Source organism: Protopterus annectens, chromosome 7.part1 (assembly GCF_019279795.1).
Source record: "Protopterus annectens isolate FY-2018-M chromosome 7.part1, PAN1.0, whole genome shotgun sequence".
Taxonomy (NCBI): domain Eukaryota; kingdom Metazoa; phylum Chordata; order Ceratodontiformes; family Protopteridae; genus Protopterus; species Protopterus annectens.
In genome coordinates, this window is record NC_056740.1 from 162,535,328 (window position 1) to 162,563,095 (window position 27,768).

Genomic DNA, 27,768 nt, shown 5'->3' on the forward strand with positions numbered 1-27,768 from the left:
TGGATAATAGAGGGGGGTTTCTTAGGGATTTGGTATTTAATCTTGGGGTGTGGGGGACAATAGGCAGAACTCTGTCTCTTACCATGGGAAGATGTGATTAGGGAGGTAGGGTGTGGGAGGGATGGGTAGGCTTATTCAGTTTGGTTGATATTCATTTCCTTGCACTGATAGGAAGTTGGTAGTGACTGTGCATCTTCTAAGAGTAGGTGGGGTTTAGATGGGCTTTGCAGGTACGCAAGGCTTGGGGATATGTAGGAACTAGGGTTCCAGTGGTGAGGCTGAAGAGAGGAAGACTAAGCAAGGCTTGATTGGGTCTCCTAGCAGAGGTTTAGGGTTTATTCATTATTGGATGTAAGGTGTCACATGAAAGGAAAGCCATAAAGGAGTAAGCTAAGGGATGTGGGACTTCGGTGTTGGGTTCAGTTTAGCGGGCATCATAGTTTTAGTGGTGGAAGTCGGAGGGAATAGGGCCCATCTTTACTTGGTTGATATGACAGTGGTACGGTTTGCTGGTTGTCAGGAGTAGACGCTTGTTGCAGGATTCCGGGGCAGCTTTTATAAGTCAAGCATATGGTAGGGGTGTTAGCTTGGTCAAACTGTGCTGCAGCCACCAGGGGTTAGGAGACTGGTGGGCCAGGTTGTTGAGTTATTTGGTTCAGACTTGTAATTAGGGTGGGACACTTCAGTTGGTCAAGGAGGATTTAGTTGTAATTTTACATGTTCATGGGTGGAAGTGGACAGTGATTCCAGTGCTAGAAAGGGACAGTGTGAAAACTGGCAGACCTTGCCTATTGTGAAGGTAGCTGGTTGCAAGCTTTGAAATTAGCATATGGAGGGTCAGTGGCCTGCAGGTTGTGTGGTTATTCTGTTAGGAATGTAATGGTGTCTTTAATGGGGGGGGGGGGGGTTCTGCTTGCCAAATGCTTTCTTGCCTTATAATGGATAAGTGGGTATGATGGCAGAATTACTAGTTTAATGATCCATTATAAAAGGAAATCTCATTTTGGTCATTAGGATATGTATTGTTGGGAGAAAGGGGCAGTAGTTTTGCATGATGGCATGTCAATGACTTTGTTTGTTTCAGGCAATTTTTTTTTTAGAGTTTTGGTGGTATATGCTGCTCGTTGGGTTTTGTCTGGAGTAGATTTGGCGTTTGGTGGTGCATTTGGCAGGTAATGACATGGGAATCAGTGTGAAGCTACTATTGCTGGTTAGGTAAGGAAAGTTTATCTAGTATACAGAGGTTGTGTTAGGTTATGAGGTTAGGGTTTGTTATTTTAGCATTGTAGAGGGATCAGGGTTTAAGTTCAGCTGTTCAGGCAGTTTACTATTTTGGTTATTTATGTGAGCGGATTTTGGGAGGTGATAACATGGATCCAGGTTATTTGGAGAGGATGCTGTACACCGAATGATGTTTAACTTAATGCCTTTTAATGAGCAGTTAGGGTGGAAGTTTGGTAAGGAAGAGGGAGAACAGCCTGGTCAGGCTGGTTGGCGGAGAAGAGTGACAGGCTTGCCCTCCTCTATTCCCCCTCTGGTGTTTGGATGTTCATTTCAAGGGTTTGGGAAAGGAAAGTGAGCAGCTGGAGGCTGCTTGTTAAATAAATAAGTGGAGGTAAGGATGCGGCTTATTTGGTGGAAGGTAATTCAATAAATGATGTATGAAGTGAGCCTTGGATGCTGCTTAAAAAGTACAGGTTGGATGGGTAATTCAATAAACGGGATATGAAGTGAGTCTTGGACACTGCTTCATAAGTAAAGTAAGTGAGCAGAGGTATGGACGCTGCTTATGGGGGCAGGATGAGTAGGTCACCTGTCCTGATTAACATTACATGGATGTTTACGCTGTGATTAAAAGCAAATATACAGTATTAATTTGTAGTTAATAAATGCCAGTTATCAAGCTATGTTATGGAAGTTTAATAAAGGTCATCAAATGTCATTCGGTGTGATGTGTTTATTGAAGGGGACCAGGACAAATGAGGTTTGGCAACAAACCAAGTTGCCCCAGGACATCTTCAGAAGTGGGTTAGAGAAATATGCTAGTTGGAGTTAGAGGGTTTGGGAATGGAAGGGTTAAATGGAGGGAGGAAGGTTTGGGAGGAAATGAGGTAAGGGTGGGGAGGGGCTTAAGGGCTTTAGACAGGTGTAGCTGGGTAAATAATCACATTTTGGTGTGAACTTGCTACCCACCTTCCCTCCCCTTTTCTTGTGGTGGATTATTTGGGATTGAGTTTGTGGGTAGGTGGAGAAGAGGGACAGGCTTGCTCTCTTCTGTTCCCCCTCTGCTGTTTGGATGTTCATTTCAAGGGTTTGGGAAAGGAAAGTGAGCAGCTGGAGGCTGCTTGTTAAATAAATAAGTGGAGGTAAGGATGCAGCTTATTTGGTGGAAGGTAATTCAATAAATGGTGTATGAAGTGAGTCTTGGATGCTGCTTAATAAGTAAAGGTCGGATGGGTAATTCAATAAATGGGATATGAAGTGAGTCTTGGACGCTGCTTCATAAGTAAAGTAAGCAAGCAGAGGTATGGACGCTGCTTACGGGGGCAGGATGAGTAGGTCATGCTGTCCTGATTAACATTACATGGATGATTTTGCTGTGATTAAAAGCAAATATATTGTATTCACTTGTAGTTAATAAATGTCGGTTATCAAGCTATGTTATGGAAGTTTAATAAAGGTCGTCAAATGTCATTCGGTGTGATGTATTTATTGAAGGGGACCGGGACAAAGATCCTTAAAAAATGATCCACGAGACATTTTATGAGAAGTATTAGTCTATACATCTGCACATCAATATGGATGGCAGTGACACTGGCAGCACTTATACCTACCTGTGTTCTGCCTCCATCTCTTGCCTTACCTTTCTGAGATTCCTCCATTCCAGGTTCCAGTTCTAACCCAGCTAAAACTGTCAGTGAGTTTTTCCACTAGTTTAAGCATCAGGTCTGTTTTGTTTAAGAAGAAAGTTCAACTTCTGGGCTAGTTGGGTCTGTCTCTGAGTCCATGACTAAAGTGTTAGCAGTTTACCAGTTAGCAGATAGAACTAAGAATAGACGCTGTTAAGCAGATGCTTCGTGTAACTCAGGGTTTAAATCCATCAGTCCCCATCTGCCTACAGTGTAACTCAGAAAAGGTCAATTAACCAGAATGTGCTTTGGGCGCAACACACATAACCTTTTACAAGTGATTCAATGCATTGCATCCAGATTAGTGATATTAAAAACAAAAAAGCAAGCAGTGCTCTGTATAAGCATGTTTTAAATCACCCTATAGCCAATTTCAGATTTACTGTTATAAATAGTTATTGGTAAGAAAGGGAACAAAGTTGGTTGGCACAATATATCAAATGTGAAAGAAAGAAAATGGATTATTAAATTGGGGGGGTTATTCCCCCCTGGGCTAAATGAGCAATTGTGACCAATCATGTTCTCCTACCAATTAACTGTTGTGTATATATCATGTGGCTATTTGTGGAAGTTTTGTTACACTGAGGATGGCTATGTAAATTTGTGCTGAAACCGGTCTGTTTAATGTCACATTAAAATATATGTTTTACACGGGTCCACCTGACAACGTTGACAGCTCAGAACGCCGACACCGAGAACACCGACGCCAGAAGATCGACAACTGAGAAGACCGACAGATGAAAACACCGACGCTGAGAACACCGACATGGGAAAAGGCTGTGTAAGTATGCGGTAGTGATGGACGTTAGGGTGCGAGTAAGGTAAGTGTGCGATATTGACGGTCTGTAGGGATAGGGGTGGGTTAAGTGAGTTAGGGTTAGGGCGCAGGTTAGGTAAGTGTGCGGTAGTGATAGTCTTTGGGTTAGGGGCGGGTTAAGTGAGTTAGGGTTAGGGCGCGGGTTAGGTAAGTGTGCGGTAGTGATAGCCTTTGGGTTAGGGGCGGGTTAAGTAAGTGTGCGATAGTGACGGACCTTAGGGTTAGGGTTTGAGTTAAGGTTGTAGATAGTTGTGTATGTGAGGTTTAGTGTGGGTTTGTAAGGATTTTGGTGTGCTTGTGTTGTGTGTGTGCTTTTTGGACAGGGGATTTGTTTTGTTTGTTGATTGTCGTTATTATGGTGTGTTGGGCATGTGAGGTTTCGTGTTTGTGAACTGTCGGTTATGTGGTGTCAGTAAACTGGTTGTCGATGTTGTGGCTTGTCGACCTTGTGGTGTCGGTAAACTGGTTGTCGATGTTGTGGCTTGTCGACCTTGTCAGGTAGACCCGTTTTACACACCACTTTGGGCTGGCATTACTTTTTTGGACTTTGATACTGTTTTTGGTGCCGTGCCCTTGCCATACCAGCTGAGGTTGGTTGCTTTTGCTATCTGGGCTGTTGGCGTGTGGTGTGGGAGCAGCTACAACACTCGTGCTGTTTTTGGATCTACTTAAAACAGTTTACTGGCTTATCTTTATTTTTCTTTAGTTTGCGTTTGCTAATGGACTTATTGGCTGGAGGTTGTGTTCATTTGCGGATTTACACTCTGGAGTCTCAGTTTGCACTACCGCATTTACAGTTTGGTCATCATTGCATATTTTGCTTCAGATGGGAGTACATCTTTAGGGGGAATTCCAGCCTATCCACAAGACATTGATGACTTTGGCATTGTTGGAGTGTGGTGTGGGAGCAGCTATGACACTCATGCTGTTTTTGGATCTACTCAAACAGTATATTGGTTTATTTTTAACTATTTTTCTTCAGTTTGCTTATTCAGCATTTGCTAATGCACTTATTGGCTGGGGGTTGTGTTTATTTACTGATCTACACCCTGGAGTCTCAGTTTGCATTATCGCATTCACATTTTGGTTGTCATTGCAGTTTTTGCTTTGGATGGCAGTACATCCATAAGGGGAATTGTAGCCTATCCACAAGTCATTGATGCTTTTGGCTGCCGTATATTGAGGACTATGCTTTTTTGACTGCACTGTGCTAACTGGGATCAAGATTGCTATAATTCTCGGAAGCGTTGGGGATTACTGGTTTGCCTTTTTTACGGAACAGTTCCTACTTTCATTATCTCTGAACTTGCGATTGACTGCAGCTGTATATTTGTGCCTAAACTAGGGGGCCATTGTTCGGATTGGTCTTCATCTAGTTTGGTCTTTACATTGTGGTTTGAATTCAGACCTATTTGATGCAGCCTGTTGAATGCAACGTATACCATTACTCTCTTTGCAGGAGTTTGTGTTTTGGACGCCATCTTTTTTATAGAAGTTGAGTGACTATATACACTGTATATGATTTTTATATGACTTTATTTAGCCTGGGGACTGTTTTGGTCTGAAAGGTTCATTGTTAAACAACACAGAATACAGTATTTTTTCCCGGTCTATGTATGTCAGTATTGTGAACTTACTTTAGAAACCCTGTACGGCGCATATATTATTAAGTACTTCAGGTTGTTCTTTACGCAACTTTATTATACTGCTTAATTTATAGCCATATACTTTGGTCGGTGTTTTGCATATTACAAGTTAGTGATTTATTCTATAAATATACCAAAGACTATGTACATTTGGAATTTGGTATTAGATATAACTATTATGATTGATTTGATAGGGTTGACCACAGGCAATTCTGTTTGGCCCTTTCTCTGCTATACAAAGGATCAGTGGTCCCATTCCTTATTATAATCATGGTCACATGTGGGCAATTGGAATGATGGTATATTTTTGGGTGGATTGACACTTTTTCACCCTGTTTCTAATATCTATATATGTTTTTTGACTACACAACAATATTCTATTTGGATATGAGTTACTATGTCTGCTTTTGACAGCAACTGTGTATTGTTTTAAGCCTCAAGTTACACTGGTTTGCTTGCCCAATCACCTGGACACACTCATGGTTAGATAGGACCTCTTAATATGTGGAGTGAATTTTCATGTATTTTGGCCTTCTATCTCTAGACCAGTATTGGTGTATGTTTTTAGATTAGTGTGCCTGAGGTACATAGCACTACCCAATTTTTGCAGTTACTGAATTATCCTTTTGGTGGCTATTATTGTTCCCCCTCTTACAGTCCAATATAAGGATTTAGTCTTCTTTGGGGGCATGTAGCACCATCATTTGCCTTATTTGGGGCATTGAATTATTGTCTAACAAGGGTAGGGGCTATTATTATTCCTCTGGCTTTTGGCTTAAGCAATTTTTTACAAGTTGGATGGTTTGGTTGGAGTACTTGGAACCATTTATGTGTCCTTGTGGTTTGGTTTGCATTTGTTTAATAACAACTCTTAGGGTTTATCATTTATTTTGAAGTGTCTTTTGGACATAATTCATACACTTGCTGTCATTCTATCAATCCCGAAATGACATTGCCCCAGTCTACAGTTTTTTAGAATTTTTTTGAGTATTTTGGATGAGTATGGATTTGGGTCAACTCCTCAAAGGTCTGTCATCTGACAGGGATGATATTGGTATATTCGGTTTAGGGACAAAGGTTCCTGGGGATCCATTGGACAGGGGGGAATCCACACCATGTTGCTATGATGGGTTTGTTAAATTATCCAAAACTATGAGGACTATGCGCACTCATGTGTGGCATCTTCGCCTATTTAAAGCATATAGCGCAAGTAATATATGTCCTAGAGGACTACGGGTACGTATACAACTCTTAGTTCTGAGACAGAGCATGAAATGGATCAACAAAGGTTAGCGGTTCAACAACAAGCATCCATGGAGTTTGTAGCAGCCTTATTGGCCTATTATAACAGATGTATTGATTCCAACTTGATTGAGGTTACCAAACTGTATGAAGATACCAAATTGTTCGAGGGGCAGACCTGTTATCAAACCTGCTTACAGCAGTTAAGTCAGGAATTATTGACTTTGGAGGGTCAATTCAGGGACAGGAAAATACATAAGTTTAACCAAGACCAAGCAGACTATGATAGGGGGAGACCATTTGTACCCCCACAAAAGTGCCATATCTGCTAACACTGGTTCTAAACCCAATAAGAGAAAAAGGCCAAGGTCAATCCTGAAGAAGAATGTGCCTTCTTTTGGTAGCACTTCGGGGGAGGAATCATCCTCCATGACAGATTCAGAAACACCACTAGTTTTGTCTTCTCCCACACCCAAACGCAGCAATTCTGGCACCCCTTTAGGGTCAGGAGACATAAGGCAGGGCGGAAACACCACAAGAATAGCCAATGTGGTGACATTATTACAAATCATGACCAACAAGTAATCGAATTTAATAATGTCCGTAACATTTCTTCACATGTTTTAACTCCAACTCAAACAGAATTTCTTAATAAAGGATTGAATTTTGTCCCTGCATTTTTTGTTCCTGAGGGTGTTCTTGCTGATGATATGAATTCTTTTTCCCACACTCTGAATTTGAAATTGTTTTTTGACCAACATAATCATGAGTCTGATGATTCAACATTTCATTTCCACAGATCTAATTTTATGCCTCCGATAAACCCCACTGTTCATCTTTTTCTCCATAGAGTTCTCAAAGATCTACGTCTCCATTACTCTGATATGTTTAGCAAGTCCCATAATATCTCAAAGATACAACAGGAGGCCCTAACACAGCTTAAGTCTAACAAGAACTTGGTCATTATACCGGCTGACAAAGGGGGTGCTGTAGTGGTAATGGACTGGGCCAATTATGATCAAGAAGCAAACAGGCAATTGAATAATAAACAACATTATATGGATACGCCCCTGAACCCCCCTGGGGGCTTCAAAAAACAGATTGATGCCTTTTTGAACTTGGCAGTGGAGGAAGGGATCATTACAACCTCTATTTCTAAACATTTGATGGTAAGTGATCCCAAACCACAATATATATATATATATATATATATATATATATATATATATATATATATATCTATATATATATATATATATATATATATATATATTTGTTACCTAAGATCCATAAATCACTACAGAACCCTCCTGGTAGGCCTATTGTTTCAGGTAGGGAATCTCTCACTGAGCCATTATCGGTTTATTTGACCCAATATCTCCGCCCTTTACTTAGATATGTTAGGGCCCAGATTCAGTATACAACGGAGTTTCTGCAGATCCTGCAAGATACCCAACTTGAGCTGGGTTGGTTGTTATGTACCCTTGATGTGTCTGCCCTATATACTAATATACCACACTGGGCAGGCCTGTTAGCACTGGAACATTGGCTAACAATATCAGAACTCTACCCACCAGGTTTTAACATGTTTCTTTTGGGATTAACTGAGCACGTACTAACCAAGAATGTATTCTACTATCAGGATTGTTGTTATCTGCAGATGCAGGGTACCGCTATGGGGGCTTCATTTGCCCCTATATATGCGGATCTTTTTACGACATATTTGGAAGAACAATTGATTTACGATCCCCTTCACAATCTGTATTTGTCCAAGATTGACATTTGGCGTTGTTATTTGGATGACTGCTGGTTAGTATGGAGAGCTGATGTTGCATTTTTTAAATGAATTTTTGGATTACATCAATAGCAACAAATGGGGTATTCATTTTACATGCAACTTTGATCTAAACCAGATAACATTCTTGGATGTTCTGGTCAGTAGGAAACCCGATCACACATTGGACACACAGGTTTACTGGAAATTTCTGTAATATAACGCCTTGTTGCATGCTTCTAGTCACCACCCCCACACAATATACGCAACATACCTAAATCACAATTTATGAGAATCAAGCATATTTGCTCGGATTCTAAGACTTATGAACAGCAAAGGCGTGACCCTGTGGGTAGATTCAGGGCAAGGGGGTACAATTCTGGTACCATTACCATGGCCTGTAGGGAGGTATCTTCATTAGATAGACAGGATCTGATGAGATATAAGGATAGGACCTCTCCCCAGGACTCACATATGATATTTATTACTACTTATGGGCGCAACACACATAACCTTTTACAAGTGATTCAATGTAATTGGAACATCTTGATGGGAGATGTCAGGCTTGCCCATATGTTACCGGAGAGATGCCCTTTTGGTTATAGGAGAGGTAGAACATTGGGTTCTTTTTTTTACTCATTACAATACTGGGTTCTTGGATGCTCAGTCACAATGTCAAACAACACTTATGGGGATCCTTTGGTTGGGTGTTTCCCATGTGGGCCTTGTACTCATTGCATCCGGATGGATAAGACCAAAGAATTCATGAGCAGGAGTACTGGCCAGGTCTATGATATCAAGTTCTTTGCTAATTGCTCTAGTGAATGTTTGGTTTACCTGGCTACCTGTTCATGTTCTGCATTTTATATAGGACAGACTTCGAGATCTGTGAAACTCCGTATTAGTGAACACATTAGTGATATTAAAAACAAAAAAGCAAGTAGTGCTCTGTATAAGCATGTTTTAAATCATCCTACAGCCAATTTTAGATTTACTGTTATAGATAGAGTCATTGGTAAGAAAAGGAACAAAGTTGGTTGGCACAATACATTAAACTTGAAAGAAAGAAAATGGATTATTAAATTGGGGGGGGGTTATTTCCCCCTGGGCTAAATGAGCAATTGTGACCAATCATGTTCTCCTACCAATTAACTGTTGTGTATATATCATGTGGCTATTTATGAAAGTTTTGTTACACTGAGGAAGGCTATGTAAATTTGTGCCGAAACCGGTCTGTTTAATGTCACATTAAAATATATTTTTTACACACTACTTTGGGCTGGCATTACTTTTTTGGACATTCATTTAAGAAACCATTATATCCTCAAAGCTTCACCAGTCAATGTCGGTACTGCAGTCATGTACCAGTTGCACCTGTTGATTTCTCCCTCTCAACAACTTGTGCCTGGGGCAGCCACCCCTTTATCCCACCCTAGTTATAGCTTGGCAGGGGTGGAGGCACTTGTGTTGAAATGAATAGAGGTATTACATGATCATATAGCTAAGTTGTCAGTGCAGTCTGTGTGTCTGACCACCACACCAAGTTTACAAAAATTCCTCTGATCATTATGCGTGTATTCACTTTCTTCATTAATCAAACATTACAACTTGGGTACACAAATATTGGCTTTTTTCTGTCAGGCTATAAGCTAAAGTAAGGACATTTAAGTGATCATTTCTTGGGATAGAAACTGGGATTGGAAGACAGTATGTCTCCAACAACAAAACGCTGAGCATGACAATATTAAAGTGTCATAATATAATTTCAACAAAATCAATAAATGGTATACCGTATTAAAAGGGACAGACTCCACTGGGTCAAACAACATGCAAAAAAAAAAAAGAATTAGAAGTTGCAATTGAACAAACTCAATGAATAAAGAAGTTAGTCAAAGAATCAATGTTATATTTCTGAATCTGCCACTCTGCCATTATAATTAGATAGCCTCCTAAATGCAGATGCTCTTTGACTGAGTTCAGAACACCTTCTTAGTTTTTCTCACATGTGGTGATTAAGTAATAAATAAAATTATATTTTTTATAATATAAACAAAACATCTTTTCTTTCTCCTGAAAGTGATATTTTGCAGTATTTAAAACGTTATTACAGACTTAAAAATCATAAAAGATAAGTATTACTGGGAATTTTGTTTCGGCACTCAGAAATTAACTGTGCAGCTGTTCTATTACCTCTGCTCCTAAAAGTACAATTTGGCTACAATTTGCAACTGAATATCCACATTTACTATCGAAAAATTAGTATAAAATGTCAGAATTGACTTTAAAGATATAAACCTGCAGTGACTGTGTCCATAAATAGCTTTTCATGCTATTAGGAAGTGTCATGCTGCAAACTTTTATTAAGAGCAGTTTCCATCAGGTATACCTATCTCACTTCTGCTCAGGGCTGTGCAACACATAACAAAAATGTTATTAAGTGTGCTTTCATTGCATCGGGGGGGGGGGAAACGGTAAAACCAAACAGCACAACTACTTTTGTTATAAGGCACACACACACACACACACACACACACACATAAATATATATATATATATATATATATATATGTATGTATACACTCCTGCACCTGCACCTCCTCTGGCTAAGCAATTCCACTCTACTCCTCCATCTCCACTTTAAGATTCCTCTCCACTCCTAACCAACTTATAGCAATACTACTCTCTTTGACCAAATAATAAAAGAAAAAAAAAACTGAGATGTTTTAGTCTTTTACTGTAAGGCAACTTGTGTTTATTCTGTCTTTGGTTATTCAAAACGTGATTGATGATTTAAACATTTTGAAGTCTTTTACTGTTTTCAACTTTGCTTATACTTTCGTCTTGCAATCTAGTCTGTTGTACTACAATCCTATATTTTAATTTTTTGTAACCTTCTTGTATGCTGTTTAACTATTGTAACTTCTCTTGGGAGCTTTTCTTTCCGGGTCTCTGCTGAAAATGGGCTTCTTGCCCAGCCAGACACTACCCAGTTATCAAATGTAAATAAATAATTAAATAATAAATAAGTAAATATAAATATTAATTCTGTGTAATGCTGATTTTGTTGTCAGGCTTACTGCTGTATTTTTACATCAAACATTGATTTGGTGGCGTGAAGCTTTTGTCAAGTTTGGTAATGTCAGGCTATTGCTATTGTGTATGCAACAGTTTGCAGGCCAAGGTCAGAGTTAGGGCAAGATAACAAGACAGTTTTATTGTTGCACATGTGTGTAGTATATGGTTGTGTGTCCAAGTGTCTTGAGTAGTTGTACTGTTAAGGAAAGGTTTTTTCATAAGGTAATGTGTAGGGCTGAGGTTAGTGAAAGTAAAATCTAAGAATTAGTGTTAATGTGAGAAAGATGAAGTGGGAAAGTCATCTACCTATCTTACACTTATAGGTTCATAGGTTCATAGGTTCATACTAGGCTATCTGCCCGAGGGCATTTACAAGCCTAGCCCATCGTTTTGTGGCTTAGGCCACCCCTTTAGTATGGGGAACTATACCCATTATTTTTCTGTGCCTCTGTCGAGCAGTGACACTGAGGTAATCCCTGGGGTATATCTGCGATCTCCCATCCATTGGTCAAGATTTCTCTTGAACAAGGCCAGCGAGGTGCTCTGCCTCACATGTACCGGGATTTTGTTCCACAGCATAGGGAGTCTTTGGGTGATGAATCTATCCCTCCAGCACGCCCTATTAATAGCCGTGTCAAGGTTTAAGTCTCCGCCCTTGTGGCTCTGATGGATCTAGATTTTTGAGGTGAAGCATATTCATCAAATCTGAGTTTGACATGGCCTTGTATGTTAGGCAAAGGTCACCTCTGAGCAAGCGTAAGCGACTGAATAGAGCTGGAGTTCTTTCAGTCGGGCAGCATAGGACAGATTTTGAGACCCTTTATCCTTTTGGTGAGGAACTTTTGTGGCCTCTCCAGCTGCTGCAAGTGTCGGGTCAGATACATTCGAATGGGGCATTGTACTCAATCATTGGTCTGATGAGTGATGAGTAAAGGGAGACTATGACCTCCCTTGATCTAGATGAGAATCCCTTCATGATAAGGTGGGCAATGTAGAAGGTCTTCCTAACTACTTTAGCTACATGGGTGTCGAATGACAGACTACTATCAACCTGGGTCCCCAGGTCCCTGATAACTTCTTCTGTGCTCAGTGGATTGCCACCTATTTGGTAGCTAGGGGTAACCTTGTTTTTCCCGAAGGGTATGACTATGCATTTTTGGCATTTAACTTTAGGCCGTGGCTCTGGCACCAGTTATCCGTTTCTGTGAGACCCTTCTGAAGGATATCTGTGTCAGATGTGTTTTCTACTATGGCCCAGTTTGCAGTCATCTGCAAACTTTGTCAGCCATAACCCTCCTGTGTTTGCTTGTACTGGAAAAGTAGATGCCAAACAAGAGTGGGCCCAGGACTGAGCCCTGTGGGACACCACTTGTGACAGGCTTTGAGTCTGACATGGCGCCAGCAGCTCTGACCCTGTGGGTTCTGTCACTCAGCCAGTTTGCAACCCATCTTGTGATGTATGGGTTGACATTTAAGCTGATGAGTTTTTCAATGATACCCGAATGGGGTATTGTATCGAAGGCCTTAGCCAGATCGAGGTAGGCTGTATGGACTGCCTTTCCTCATCAATGGCTTTGGTGACTGTTTCAAAAAGTCAACCAAGTTTAAAAGGCATGATCTGCCTTTGACAAAGCCAAACTGGGTTGGATCCAAAGTCTGCAAATTCCCTATGTCTTTATTTATGAGGTCCATTATGATCCTCTCCATGGCTTTGCAGATAAGGCTTGTCAAGCTAATGGGCGGTAATTTCCAGGGTCGGTGGAGGCACCGCTTTGTGAAGTGGTACCACAGTTGCAGTGCGCCACTCCTGGGTAATGATCCAGAGGTAAGACTTTGATTAAACAGCTGTCCTAGCTGTGGGTTTAATTCCTCATTGAGTTCATGGAGCACACAGCCGGGGACACCATCAGGTCCCATGGATGCTGTGTTTTTGCTTTGGAGAGCAGTTCTCACTTGGGCGCTGGAGATGTTTGGGGGCTGCAATCGTTTGGTATAGATATCTCTCCTTTGGGGAGGGGAGAAGTTTGCACTGAACCTGTCAGCCAGTATGTTGGCAATGTCTGTAGGATCAGTAATCTTCACATCATTTTGAACTAGTTCTGAGCATATCTGGGAGTTTCCTCCCAGGTTTCTAACATAGCTAAAGAAGGCCTTATGATTGTCTTTTGAGTCATTAGCTATTTTTCTCTCGAAATTTGCTTTGGATGATTTTATGAGAGCTCTTAGTTTTTTACTTATAGTGATCAAGGGTGTCTTACCTTTTAAGGATTTTGCTCTATCTTGTAGTAGCTTCCTCCTTTTGTTGTAGAGTTTGTTTATGGCTGGGGTCCACCAGACTGGATGCTTGCCTTTGGTACAAAGAGTCTTTGTTTTGCTTGGGATTGCCTTATCCATGCAGTCCTGCAGGTGCTGGTAGAAGGCATTTGTAAGTGATTCAGCGGCTTGAGTAATGTTTTCCGCCAGCTCGGGGGCCTTAAAGGAGACCACACTAGTCTTTAGAAGTGTGAAGTCGGCTTTTGAGAAGTTCTTTACTGTGGTCTTTTTATTACAGGTGGGGGTGGGATGAGGACCTCCAGCGAGATTAGTTTGTGGTCTGATCTCACCAGTGAGGGGTACACCTCCGGTGTTGAACATTGTGCTCCCATGTTCGTGATGATGAGATCAAGTATGTTATCTCCTCTTGTGGGGATGGTGACTAGTTGTTCCATGGCATTTGAGTTTATGAATTCCAGGAACTTTTGGGCTAGGGTGTTTGGGCTTGAGTAGTGTTCCCAGTCTATATTAGGGTAATTGAAGTCACCTAGTATGATGGTGTTTGGTGATACATTTATCCTCTAGTGTTTTCAGGAAGGCCATGTGAGGTTCCTGAGTTTGTGAGGGTGGCCTGTAACATGCTACAATTTGCAGAGCAGTCTTGCCTATGGTTAATTGCACCTGGATGGTCTCCGATGCATCGCGGCGTTGCCACCAGTCTTGAGGTGTGGGTGTCCTTGATGAATATGGATACCCTCCTTTCTTGGTATTGTCCAGATTTTGGGGCCGGAACGCATGATATGAGGTAAAACCTGATAGCCGGGGTGCTCTCAGGAGCCTTGAACCAGGTTTCTGTCACAGCACAGACATCGATGTTCTCCATACTGAGAAGGGCCTCGAGTGCGTGCATTTTGAGATTTAGACTTCTGGCATTGAGCAGCATTACCCTTAGTTTTTTTCCTTTTTGTGTTCTAGGGTGGTAGGTTTAGAATTTGAGCCTTGCCTAAAAAGGCACTATGGGGTGGCAAGAGCCTTTGCCAATATCCGGAATCCCAGGGTGACAGGTGCAAGCCGTCCCTTGCGAAGCAGCGTGGCTTGTCCAGCATGTCATCCCAGGCAGACAGACACTGGATCCCCTTTGAATGACACCAGTGTTTAAGCCAATTGTTAAAGCTGATCATCTTATCTCTGTATTGTGGCATCATTCTTGGTGAAGGTAGGATACTGCTCAAGGTCAGGGTCATACCTGTCTGGGCTACATAATCAGAGAGCTCCTCAATGTCTCTTTTCATGTAGTCCAAGGAGGTACGCCTCAGGTCGCTTACACCAGCGTGGACAATGACTGAATCATATTTGTACCTGCTGTTGAGAGACCTGAGTGCTTGCGTTATGTGGCGGATTCTAGCGCCCGACAGGCAGCTTACTGTGACCTTCTCCTTACTCAGTCTGGTGAGCGGACGCCAGTGTGTCTGACTATGGAGTCACCAATGACTAGTGTGTCTGGCATTGTGTTTGGCCTTAAGGGCTGTGACTGTTTGACACTCTGACTGTGAGGTCTATGTGTTGCAGGTGTTGTGTTCTGAGGTGGTGGTTGTTTGGGTGTCTGCTTTGGTGGCCTCTGCTGTTTTGGTAGATTTTTGATCAGAGCCTCCGAGTATGTCTTTGTGTGTTTATGTGTATGATTTGAGGTTGTAATGGTAATATGTGAGACTGGGTCTATAGTGTGTGTGGTAACCTTCTCCTCCTGACTGGTCTTGCCAGTCCTATGTTGAGAGAGCTCAGCCTCCAGTTTGGCCATGTAGTTGCATCTCTCGCATGTATTTGTGTTTTGTGGGAGGAGGAGAGGGTTGTTGTGTACATGAGGCAATTGTAACATTGCCTCAATATTCCCAGGTTCACCAGCTGAGCAGGAGAGGACACTAGCAACTGATCCTCGACATGCTAGAAGGAATAGACAAAAAACTTTAAAAAAGATTCCGGGGACGTGGGTGACCGAGAAATGGGGTTGCCTTTTGGGGTACTATCTATGACAAGAGTGCCGTATCAAGGTAATAAGTACTGTAGGAGCAAGTGCTACGTTTAACAGATAGAGAATAGTCTACTTGGAGTCAAGTAGAGATGATCTTTTAATTATAGGATACGCTGATTAGATCAGTAGTATAGTTCGAGGAAGGTAGTTTTAAGGGAAAATTTGAAGAGTGGACTTTAGGTAGCCCGAATAGTTTAAACCTGCTTAACCGCGCTGCCCTAGTGTGCAACAGTAGCAACTCCGCTAAATCGGGCTAAATCGGCTAAATCGCTAAAGCGTGCTTTATAGCACGGTGCTGGAAAAGACAGGAAATGACCCAAATTGGCCAACAAACCACAAGTCACTGCCCTAAACCACTCCTCCGAGGACAAATGAAGGAGTTATGGAAATGACCCCTAGTGGCCAATAAAACTACAGTTTCAAGTCAGTAACCACCTCTCCGGGGGGCAGGGAAGCTGCTCAATGTTAGTCACTCCCACTGATAAACACAGAGACCCTCCTTCAGCCCAAGCAAAAATGGCCTCACAGAAACTTTCAAACAGTTCAGGAACAGCAAGCCTGTAACTGAACTTTTTTAACTCTCAGAAAAGTGGGAAAAAGCAAGATTTTTTTTTTGTTTTGTTTTTACAGAGATAGCAGAGGTTCACAAGTAATATCAAGTTATAACAGTGCAGTAAATGACCCCACACAAGAGTGCTAGGTCAAGGACAGAAAATATGCAAGTTTTAAGAAAAAACGATTTAAAATTAAGTGCAAACAGGAAATTCAGCAAACAGCTTTTGGTTGTGCTCTAAATACAGCTACTAATACAGAAATCAAGTTTAACAAGCCAGAAAATGCTCAAGCTAGGCAGCTATGCAGAAAAACTTAGCAAATAAACAGAGAAAAAATACTTAAAATCTCAAAAGTGGCTCCGTTCTTCTCTCAGCGTTTTTTCCTCTTGGAGGGTGCTTCACCAACAGCCAACAAGCCTGAAAAGACGCTCAAACCACGAGGCAACTAGGTTTTAAGAGAGGAAGATGAAGGAGTTATGGAAATGACCCCTAGTGGCCAATAAAACTACAGTTTCAAGTCAGTAACCACCTCTCCGGGGCAGGGAAGCTGCTCAATCTTAGTCACTCCCACTGATAAACACACAGACCCTCCTTCAGCCCAAGCAATAATGGCCTCACAGAAACTTTCAAACAGTTCAGGAACAGCAAGCCTGTAACTGAACTTTTTTAACTCTCAGAAAAGTGGGAAAAAAGCAAGATTTTTTTTTTTGTTTTTGTTTTTACAGAGATAGCAGAGGTTCACAAGTAATATCAAGTTATAACAGTGCAGTAAATGACCCCACACAAGAGTGCTAGGTCAAGGACAGAAAATATGCAAGTTTTAAGAAAAAACGATTTAAAATTAAGTGCAAACAGGAAATTCAGCAAACAGCTTTTGGTTGTGCTCTAAATACAGCTACTAATACAGAAATCAAGTTTAACAAGCCAGAAAATGCTCAAGCTAGGCAGCTATGCAGAAAAACTTAGCAAATAAACAGAGAAAAAATACTTAAAATCTCAAAAGTGGCCCCTTCTTCTCTCAGCGTTTTTCCTCTTGGAGGGTGCTTCACCAACAGCCAACAAGCCTGAAAAGACGCTCAAACCACGAGGCAACTAGGTTTTAAGAGAGGAAGATGAAGGAGTTATGGAAATGACCCCTAGTGGCCAATAAAACTACAGTTTCAAGTCAGTAACCACCTCTCCGGGGCAGGGAAGCTGCTCAATGTTAGTCACTCCCACTGATAAACACAGAGACCCTCCTTCAGCCCAAGCAAAAATGGCCTCACAGAAACTTTCAAACAGTTCAGGAACAGCAAGCCTGTAACTGAACTTTTAACTCTCAGAAAAGTGGGAAAAAGCAAGATTTTTTTTTTTTGTTTTTGTTTTTTTACAGAGATAGCAGAGGTTCACAAGTAATATCAAGTTATAACAGTGCAGTAAATGACCCCACACAAGAGTGCTAGGTCAAGGACAGAAAATATGCAAGTTTTAAGAAAAAACGATTTAAAATTAAGTGCAAACAGGAAATTCAGCAAACAGCTTTTGGTTGTGCTCTAAATACAGCTACTAATACAGAAATCAAGTTTAACAAGCCAGAAAATGCTCAAGCTAGGCAGCTATGCAGAAAAACTTAGCAAATAAACAGAGAAAAAATACTTAAAATCTCAAAAGTGGCTCCTTCTTCTCTCAGCGTTTTTTCCTCTTGGAGGGTGCTTCACCAACAGCCAACAAGCCTGAAAAGACGCTCAAACCACGAGGCAACTAGGTTTTAAGAGAGGAAGATGAAGGAGTTATGGAAATGACCCCTAGTGGCCAATAAAACTACAGTTTCAAGTCAGTAACCACCTCTCCGGGGGCAGGGAAGCTGCTCAATGTTAGTCACTCCCACTGATAAACACAGAGACCCTCCTTCAGCCCAAGCAAAATGGCCTCACAGAAACTTTCAAACAGTTCAGGAACAGCAAGCCTGTAACTGAACTTTTTTAACTCTCAGAAAAGTGGGAAAAAAGCAAGATTTTTTTTTTGTTTTTGTTTTTACAGAGATAGCAGAGGTTCACAAGTAATATCAAGTTATAACAGTGCAGTAAATGACCCCACACAAGAGTGCTAGGTCAAGGACAGAAAATATGCAAGTTTTAAGAAAAAACGATTTAAAATTAAGTGCAAACAGGAAATTCAGCAAACAGCTTTTGGTTGTGCTCTAAATACAGCTACTAATACAGAAATCAAGTTTAACAAGCCAGAAAATGCTCAAGCTAGGCAGCTATGCAGAAAAACTTAGCAAATAAACAGAGAAAAAATACTTAAAATCTCAAAAGTGGCTCCCTTCTTCTCTCAGCGTTTTTCCTCTTGGAGGGTGCTTCACCAACAGCCAACAAGCCTGAAAAGACGCTCAAACCACGAGGCAACTAGGTTTTAAGAGAGGAAGATGAAGGAGTTATGGAAATGACCCCTAGTGGCCAATAAAACTACAGTTTCAAGTCAGTAACCACCTCTCCGGGGGGCAGGGAAGCTGCTCAATGTTAGTCACTCCCACTGATAAACACAGAGACCCTCCTTCAGCCCAAGCAAAATGGCCTCACAGAAACTTTCAAACAGTTCAGGAACAGCAAGCCTGTAACTGAACTTTTTTAACTCTCAGAAAAGTGGGAAAAAGCAAGATTTTTTTTTGTTTTTGTTTTTTACAGAGATAGCAGAGGTTCACAAGTAATATCAAGTTATAACAGTGCAGTAAATGACCCCACACAAGAGTGCTAGGTCAAGGACAGAAAATATGCAAGTTTTAAGAAAAAACGATTTAAAATTAAGTGCAAACAGGAAATTCAGCAAACAGCTTTTGGTTGTGCTCTAAATACAGCTACTAATACAGAAATCAAGTTTAACAAGCCAGAAAATGCTCAAGCTAGGCAGCTATGCAGAAAAACTTAGCAAATAAACAGAGAAAAATACTTAAAATCTCAAAAGTGGCTCCCTTCTTCTCTCAGCGTTTTTTTCCTCTTGGAGGGTGCTTCACCAACAGCCAACAAGCCTGAAAAGACGCTCAAACCACGAGGCAACTAGGTTTTAAGAGAGGAAGATGAAGGAGTTATGGAAATGACCACTAGTGGCCAATAAAACTACAGTTTCAAGTCAGTAACCACCTCTCCGGGGGGGCAGGGAAGCTGCTCAATGTTAGTCACTCCCACTGATAAACACAGAGACCCTCCTTCAGCCCAAGCAAAAATGGCCTCACAGAAACTTTCAAACAGTTCAGGAACAGCAAGCCTGTAACTGAACTTTTGAACTCTCAGAAAAGTGGGAAAAAGCAAGATTTTTTTTTTTTTTGTTTTTACAGAGATAGCAGAGGTTCACAAGTAATATCAAGTTATAACAGTGCAGTAAATGACCCCACACAAGAGTGCTAGGTCAAGGACAGAAAATATGCAAGTTTTAAGAAAAAAACGATTTAAAATTAAGTGCAAACAGGAAATTCAGCAACCAGCTTTTGGTTGTGCTCTAAATACAGCTACTAATACAGAAATCAAGTTTAACAAGCCAGAAAATGCTCAAGCTAGGCAGCTATGCAGAAAAACTTAGCAAATAAACAGAGAAAAAATACTTAAAATCTCAAAAGTGGCTCCTTCTTCTCTCAGCGTTTTTTCCTCTTGGAGGGTGCTTCACCAACAGCCAACAAGCCTGAAAAGACGCTCAAACCACGAGGCAACTAGGTTTTAAGAGAGGAAGATGAAGGAGTTATGGAAATGACCCCTAGTGGCCAATAAAACTACAGTTTCAAGTCAGTAACCACCTCTCCGGGGGCAGGGAAGCTGCTCAATGTTAGTCACTCCCACTGATAAACACAGAGACCCTCCTTCAGCCCAAGCAAAATGGCCTCACAGAAACTTTCAAACAGTTCAGGAACAGCAAGCCTGTAACTGAACTTTTTAACTCTCAGAAAAGTGGGAAAAAGCAAGATTTTTTTTTTTGTTTTGTTTTTACAGAGATAGCAGAGGTTCACAAGTAATATCAAGTTATAACAGTGCAGTAAATGACCCCACACAAGAGTGCTAGGTCAAGGACAGAAAATATGCAAGTTTTAAGAAAAAACGATTTAAAATTAAGTGCAAACAGGAAATTCAGCAAACAGCTTTTGGTTGTGCTCTAAATACAGCTACTAATACAGAAATCAAGTTTAACAAGCCAGAAAATGCTCAAGCTAGGCAGCTATGCAGAAAAACTTAGCAAATAAACAGAGAAAAATACTTAAAATCTCAAAGTGGCTCCTTCTTCTCTCAGCGTTTTTCCTCTTGGAGGGTGCTTCACCAACAGCCAACAAGCCTGAAAAGACGCTCAAACCACGAGGCAACTAGGTTTTAAGAGAGGAAGATGAAGGAGTTATGGAAATGACCCCTAGTGGCCAATAAAACTACAGTTTCAAGTCAGTAACCACCTCTCCGGGGCAGGGAAGCTGCTCAATGTTAGTCACTCCCACTGATAAACACAGAGACCCTCCTTCAGCCCAAGCAAAAATGGCCTCACAGAAACTTTCAAACAGTTCAGGAACAGCAAGCCTGTAACTGAACTTTTTAACTCTCAGAAAAGTGGGAAAAAGCAAGATTTTTTTTTTTGTTTTGTTTTTACAGAGATAGCAGAGGTTCACAAGTAATATCAAGTTATAACAGTGCAGTAAATGACCCCACACAAGAGTGCTAGGTCAAGGACAGAAAATATGCAAGTTTTAAGAAAAAAACGATTTAAAATTAAGTGCAAACAGGAAATTCAGCAAACAGCTTTTGGTTGTGCTCTAAATACAGCTACTAATACAGAAATCAAGTTTAACAAGCCAGAAAATGCTCAAGCTAGGCAGCTATGCAGAAAAACTTAGCAAATAAACAGAGAAAAAATACTTAAAATCTCAAAAGTGGCTCCCTTCTTCTCTCAGCGTTTTTTCCTCTTGGAGGGTGCTTCACCAACAGCCAACAAGCCTCTAACCCTTCCTCTGACCCTAACCTCAACCATGCACATTACTTTACCAAAAAAAAAAAAAAAACTTTGGTTGACTTTTGATTATTTGATTTTTCAGTAAAATAATTTTTGAGTTGAAGTAGGCTGAATGACTGTCAATTACTTACACACATGTATGTGTGTGCTTATATATAAAATATATATATATATATATATATATATATATATATATATATATATATATATATATATATATATATATATATATATATATGTATATACATATATATTTATATCTATATATCTATATAGATATAGATATCGCACTACAGTGGAAAACAGGGCATGTTGGCCTTGGTGTGGGTTCTAGTTGGCCAAGTCTTTACTTACCATGTATTGGGATTGTGACTTTTGTTATTGTTGTCTCAGGATTATCTCTTTCAGTAATATGGGCTAAGATACTTAGATATAGACCCATATATATATATATATATATATATATATATATATATATATATATAAATGTGTGTGTGAGTGTGTGTGGATCCCTGTTATATGCTCAAAGTCACACAAGCACAAAACTTACAAGATCTGGGAATATTGAAAACAAAGAAACTCAAATGGCATGAACAGTCATTGTGCAGGATTGTGGTACAGAGTGGATTAGGATTTTGCTCCTTTCCCCACTGTAATGCAATCTCAGAGTTTTGTATTTATAATTAGCAGGTATTATGGGGGTGCAGGTGGGTTTGCCCCCTACCAAAAATAAATATATATACATATATATATGTATATATATATATATATATATATATATATATATATATATATATATATATATATATCTATATATAGGTTATATGAGGTTAGTTGATTACGGCTAAAATCAACCTGTGCTTTGTCTACCCACTTTGGTTGAAAATGCAGATGGTTAACAGCTGCATGATAAAGGATAATCCCTGAGGAATATGTGATCTTTGAGTTAATATATATAATAAACAGGGAGAATGGGGTTGCACGGGGCTTGTCCCACTACAAAACACTGTATTTTGTAATGCATGTTCCATGGACTAAGCCTGGCATATCTGGGGAAGGTGTTGACAGTTTGAGGTTCAGTGTTACTGTGTCAGTGTTAAGCATGTCAATGTAATGCTGTTTTGTTTATTACTAGATTATATGTATTTAAGTGTGTGTGTGTGTGTGTGTGTGTGTGTGTGTGTGTGTGTGTGTGTGTGTGTGTGTGTGTGTGTGTGTGTGTGTGTGTGTGTGTGTGTGTGTGTGTGTGTGTGTGCATGGATCTATATCATATATGTATACATTGCACTATGTCTGACCAGAATCCTGTCCATAACAAGTTAAATACATTGTGTCCTTTGACTTTTATAACATTCTCCTGTTTCGCTATGATCCTGCATGCCTAACTTTCAGTTGTTACATTTACACAATTTTGCATATGCAGTGCACTGTTCCTCTCCATATTGTCCAGTGGTAACAGTTGCGCTTACATCTAATTGTGTGCTGTTCCTTGAGTGTGACTGATAGAATGTGTGTGTGTGTGTGTGTGTGTGTGTGTGTGTGTGTGTGTGTGTGTGTGTGTGTGTGTGTGTGTGTACATGTTGCTTTTACAAACTATAAACTGTGATTAGGTTCAGTGAAATGAAAATATGTGCTACTTTTGCAAATACAGAGATACGCATTTGAGAGACAAGCAAACTGTGTGCTGCTTGTGTAAGCAGAATCAGCTGCTTATATGCCTAATAAAATATCTTATAGGTTCATAGGTTCATAGGTAGGCACTAGGCTATCGGCCCTAGGGCCCATACACGCCTTGCCAAAAAATGTACCCTGGCTTTTGCCACCCAGGAAATTTATTTTCCTGTGCCCCTGTTGAGCAGAGCCACAGAAGTGATCCCCGGGGTGAATTTCCCATTTCCCATCCAATCATCAAGATTTTTCTTGAAGAGTGCTAATGAGGAGCTCTGTTTGACATAGATAGGTAGTCTGTTCCAGAATATGGGAAGTCTCTGGGACAGGAATCTATCCCTCCAGCATGTTCTGTTTATTGTGGTGACAAGCTTTATGTCCCAAGAGTGTGTAGCTCGGAAGGATTGGGATTTCTTTAAGTGGAGCATGTCCAACAGCTCTGGGTTTGACATAGCTTTGTATGTTAGGCAGAGATCGCCCCTGAGTAGGCGATATGCGATGGAATAAAGCTGTAGTTTTCTGAGACGGTCTGCATAGGGGATCTGTTTGAGGCCAGTAATCCTCTTTGTGAGGTATTTCTGTGGTCTTTCCAGTTGTTGTAGATGTCTTGTGAGGTACATACCAAAAGGGGCGTTGTACTTATAATGGGTCTAATGAGTGATGAGTAGAGGGGAACAATGACCTCTTTTTTTCTGGATGAGAATCCTTTTGTGATGAGATGAGCCACGTAGAAGGATTTCCTGATCACTGTGGTGATGTGATTATCAAAGGAGAGACTACTGTCCACCTGTGTCCCAAGGCCTCTTATCACATTTTCGGCATTAAGTAGACTACCAGCTATGTGGCAGTTCATGGGTACAGAGTTTTTACCAAAGGGGATGACAACACTTTTTGGCATTGAGCTTCAGGCCATCTTCTACTTCAAATGGACTGAGTATGAGTTCCTTTCCACTGATTTAAGGAACTAAGTAGTCTACAGAATGCGTGTTATAAGGACCTACCTAAAACTAAAAAGAACACTGCATCTGGAAAAAGAGGACTTACTTAGTTTATTGCCTAATACCAGCATAAGACAATGAGCAGTTGAACACTGTGCAAGTTACATCACATCAGATGTTGCTTTCTTCTCAGTACTGACTTCATGGCAGCTTAGACTTTACTTGCAGGACTTAGTAGCTTTATCCAAATTCTGTACTTATCTCCCATATTTTCCTCCAATCAGCTCCCCTGGACCCTCCCAACATTGTCTGTAACTGCCTTAAAATAACTGACCTGTTGAATGTAATGTATTAAAACAAGAGCACTCATCCAGCACTCTACGTGACTGAATAAACTACTTGAAAATTCAAGAAGTCGTCTTTATTCCTCCCACAGTCAGTGCATCAGACAGAAAGCCTCCTAGATCTGCCAACTAAAGTGATTTTATCTGGACTAATTCTTTGTACTCTGTTTCTTGTTAGTCCTATCAACCTCTGGGTCACAGGTGGGATACCAGACTTGAATTCAGTCTTCCAGATTACCTCTGTTTTCTTACCAAACACTGACTTGAAAAAATGTAAATCATTCACTACAAAACTCATGCTCAGCACAAAAATAACTACAATTCTTCTATTATAACTGTTATACTTTGTTTCTATGTAACTCAAATGAACTGCTCTGTTATTGCAAAAATGTAGGTCTTTTCTATTTCTGAAGTGTTTTGTATTTCACCTAGGCTGAGCCTGAAATTGGTCAACAATGATCAGTGAATGACCTGGTAAAATAAATAAATATATAATTCTAGATATCTATACAAATATAAATATTCCTTGCACTCTATTGGCTAACCAAATATCACAATGGCAAATTTTACCACTTCCACTAAAACTCTCTTAACATCACCACTGATTTCTCAATAAATCCCACCCCGAATACTATCCCATGCTATCACAACCATTTGAAATACTATACCCAAAATATTTCTTACCAGAAAACTTCAGTAGCAAGAGATATGATACTTCTCCACAAAATTATCATTAAATTACTATATTATTACCCACACTTCTCCATATACTTATTTCATCGTGGTGATATAGAGCTCAATTCTGGCCCCAGCATCTGTTATACCCCCTCCAATAATAAATATAAATGTACCATATAAACATTAGAAGAATTTGTAAGAAAATTGCAGACTTCCACAGCTGGATACAAGCCCAAAAGCCTATTATATTAGCCACAACTGAAACCTGGTTCAAACCACATATCTCTGATGAAGGAATCCATCGGGATACAATATTATCAGACTTAATAGAACTACAAAGAAAGTTGGAGGAATCCATATCCTGTACTCAAGCTCACAATAAATACCTCTCAAATACAAATCCCTATCTTGAATTTATCAAAAATTCTAATTGCCAGTCTAGTAATAAATAGGTACACAACTCTTAATATAGGCACTTACTGCATTCCACCACAATCTGAAAACAAAAACATAAACATCCTAGAAGACAACCTATCCTGGATCCCTTCAAACACCAAATATCACATTATTATTCTAGGTGATGTAAACATTAAAGGGTCTAACCACTAACAATTCCTCTCATAGTTACTAAACATCAACCTCTATGACTTCACCAAATTAATCCAGACAATACCAGAACAGATAAAACCTCAGACAAACAAAAATTGTACTGTAAGCTTACAAGTTCAACTCAAAACCTTCTAACCTCTGGCATGCTACCAAGCACTCTCAGTGACCATCACCAAACCTTTGTCATATGGGAACAACAAAAAAATTTTAAAAGCGTAACTTTCAGTTGGGTTCATTGTAAAACTAAGTTCAACAAAAACCTCCTTCATTTCACTGCTTCAGCAATGTAACTGACACCCTCTAATAGTCATACATCTAGACAATGCAGTCCATTACTTTACCCAAGCATTTTTTAACCATACTAAATACCACAACTCCTTTCTGAAGGAAAAAAGTAAAAGCCACCATTGCCCCTGCATGGCATCAGAAATAAAAAAAAAATCTGATGACAGAGATAAAGCTTAGGAACAACCGCAACCCTAAACTTCACTGGACAGTCATTAAAAACTTACGAAAAACAGGTAAGAAACTACACCTAGTACACTAACATATGAAACTGCCATTGTTGCAACTTTTAACAGACATTTTATTGACTCAGCACCCACTATCAAAAAACACCCCTCGTACTCATACTGCTCACACTAATTGATCTTTCTTCCCACAATCAATGTGGCGCAAATAAAAACGTTATTGCAAAAAAACAAAAACACACCTCTCCAGCACCTGATCTTCTTCCAGTTTAATACCTCTGAATGGCCTCTGAGACCATTGCATAGACTGTTGCTATACTGATAGATCCATCTAATAATGTACAGCTTTGGAAGATATCTTATATTACTCATATTCATAAAGGCAGCACCCAGAAACAGGTTACTGACTTCAGACCAATAGCTATATTTTTTTCCTTCTTTGAAATTGTAGAGAAATGTGTTCATAAACAACTGTTACAGTACCTCACTCAAAAGTAGATCATATCTCCTACCCAGCATGACTTCTAGCCAGGCCACATTACTGAAACTGCCCTATTATTCTTTTTCAGTAATATCAGTCATAGCCAAAAACAATGGTCTCAACACTGCTGCTATGCTCTTAGACCTCTCAAAAGCATATGATACAATCTCTCATCCTCTTTTCCTTCTCCAAAGATTAGCTAGCATGCACCTTAGCTCCAATACTAAAGATTAGCTAGCATGCACCTTAGCTCCAATACTAAAGATTAGCTAGCATGCACCTTAGCTCCAATACTAAAGATTAGCTAGCATGCACCTTAGCTCTAATACTAAAGATTAGCTAGCGTGCACCTTAGCTCCAATACTAAAGATTAGCTAGCATGCACCTTAGCTCCAATACTAAAGATTAGCTAGCATGCACCTTAGCTCTAATACTAAAGATTAGCTAGCATGCCCCTTAGCTCTAATACTAAAGATTAGCTAGCATGCACCTTAGCTCTAATACTAAAGAGTAGCTAGCATGCACCTTAGCTCTAATACTAAAGATTAGCTAGCATGCACCTTAGCTCTAATGCTAAAGATTAGCTAGCATGCACCTTAGCTCTAATACTAAAGATTAGCTAGCATGCACCTTAGCTCTAATACTAAAGATTAGCTAGCATGCATCTTAGCTCCAATACTAAAGATTAGCTAGCATGCACCTTAGCTCCAATACTAATACCTTATCCTAGTTCAACAGCAGCCTCACCAATAAATCATTCAGTCTCAATAAGTCTAATGGCCCCACTCTTACTCTGAATTCCCACCAACAAGCCCTATGTTCCACAGGGATCCATAATTAGTCCAAATTTGTTTAGCTTATTTATTAATGATATGCACACCAGGAGTATAAGGAGATGAGGTGCATGGCAAAGAGAGAGGTGGCAAAGGATAAGGATATGGCATATGAAGAGCTGTATGAAAGGTTGGACACTAAGGAGGGAGAAAAGGACCTGTACTGATTGGCTGGACAGAGGGACCGAGCTAGGAAAGATGTGCAGCAGGTAAAGGTGATAAAGGATAATGAGGGAAATATACTCACAAGCGAGGAGAGTGTGTTGAGGAGATAGAAAGAATACTTTGAGGGGTTGATGAATGAAGAGAATGAGAGGGAGAGAAGGTTGGATGATGTAGGGATAGTGAATCATGAAGTACAATGGATTAGCAAGGAGAAAGTAAGGATAGCTATGAAGAGAATGAAGAATGGAAAGGCTGTTGGCCCAGATGACATACCAGTGGAAGCATGGAGGTGTTTAGGTGAAATGGCATTGGAGTTTTTAACCC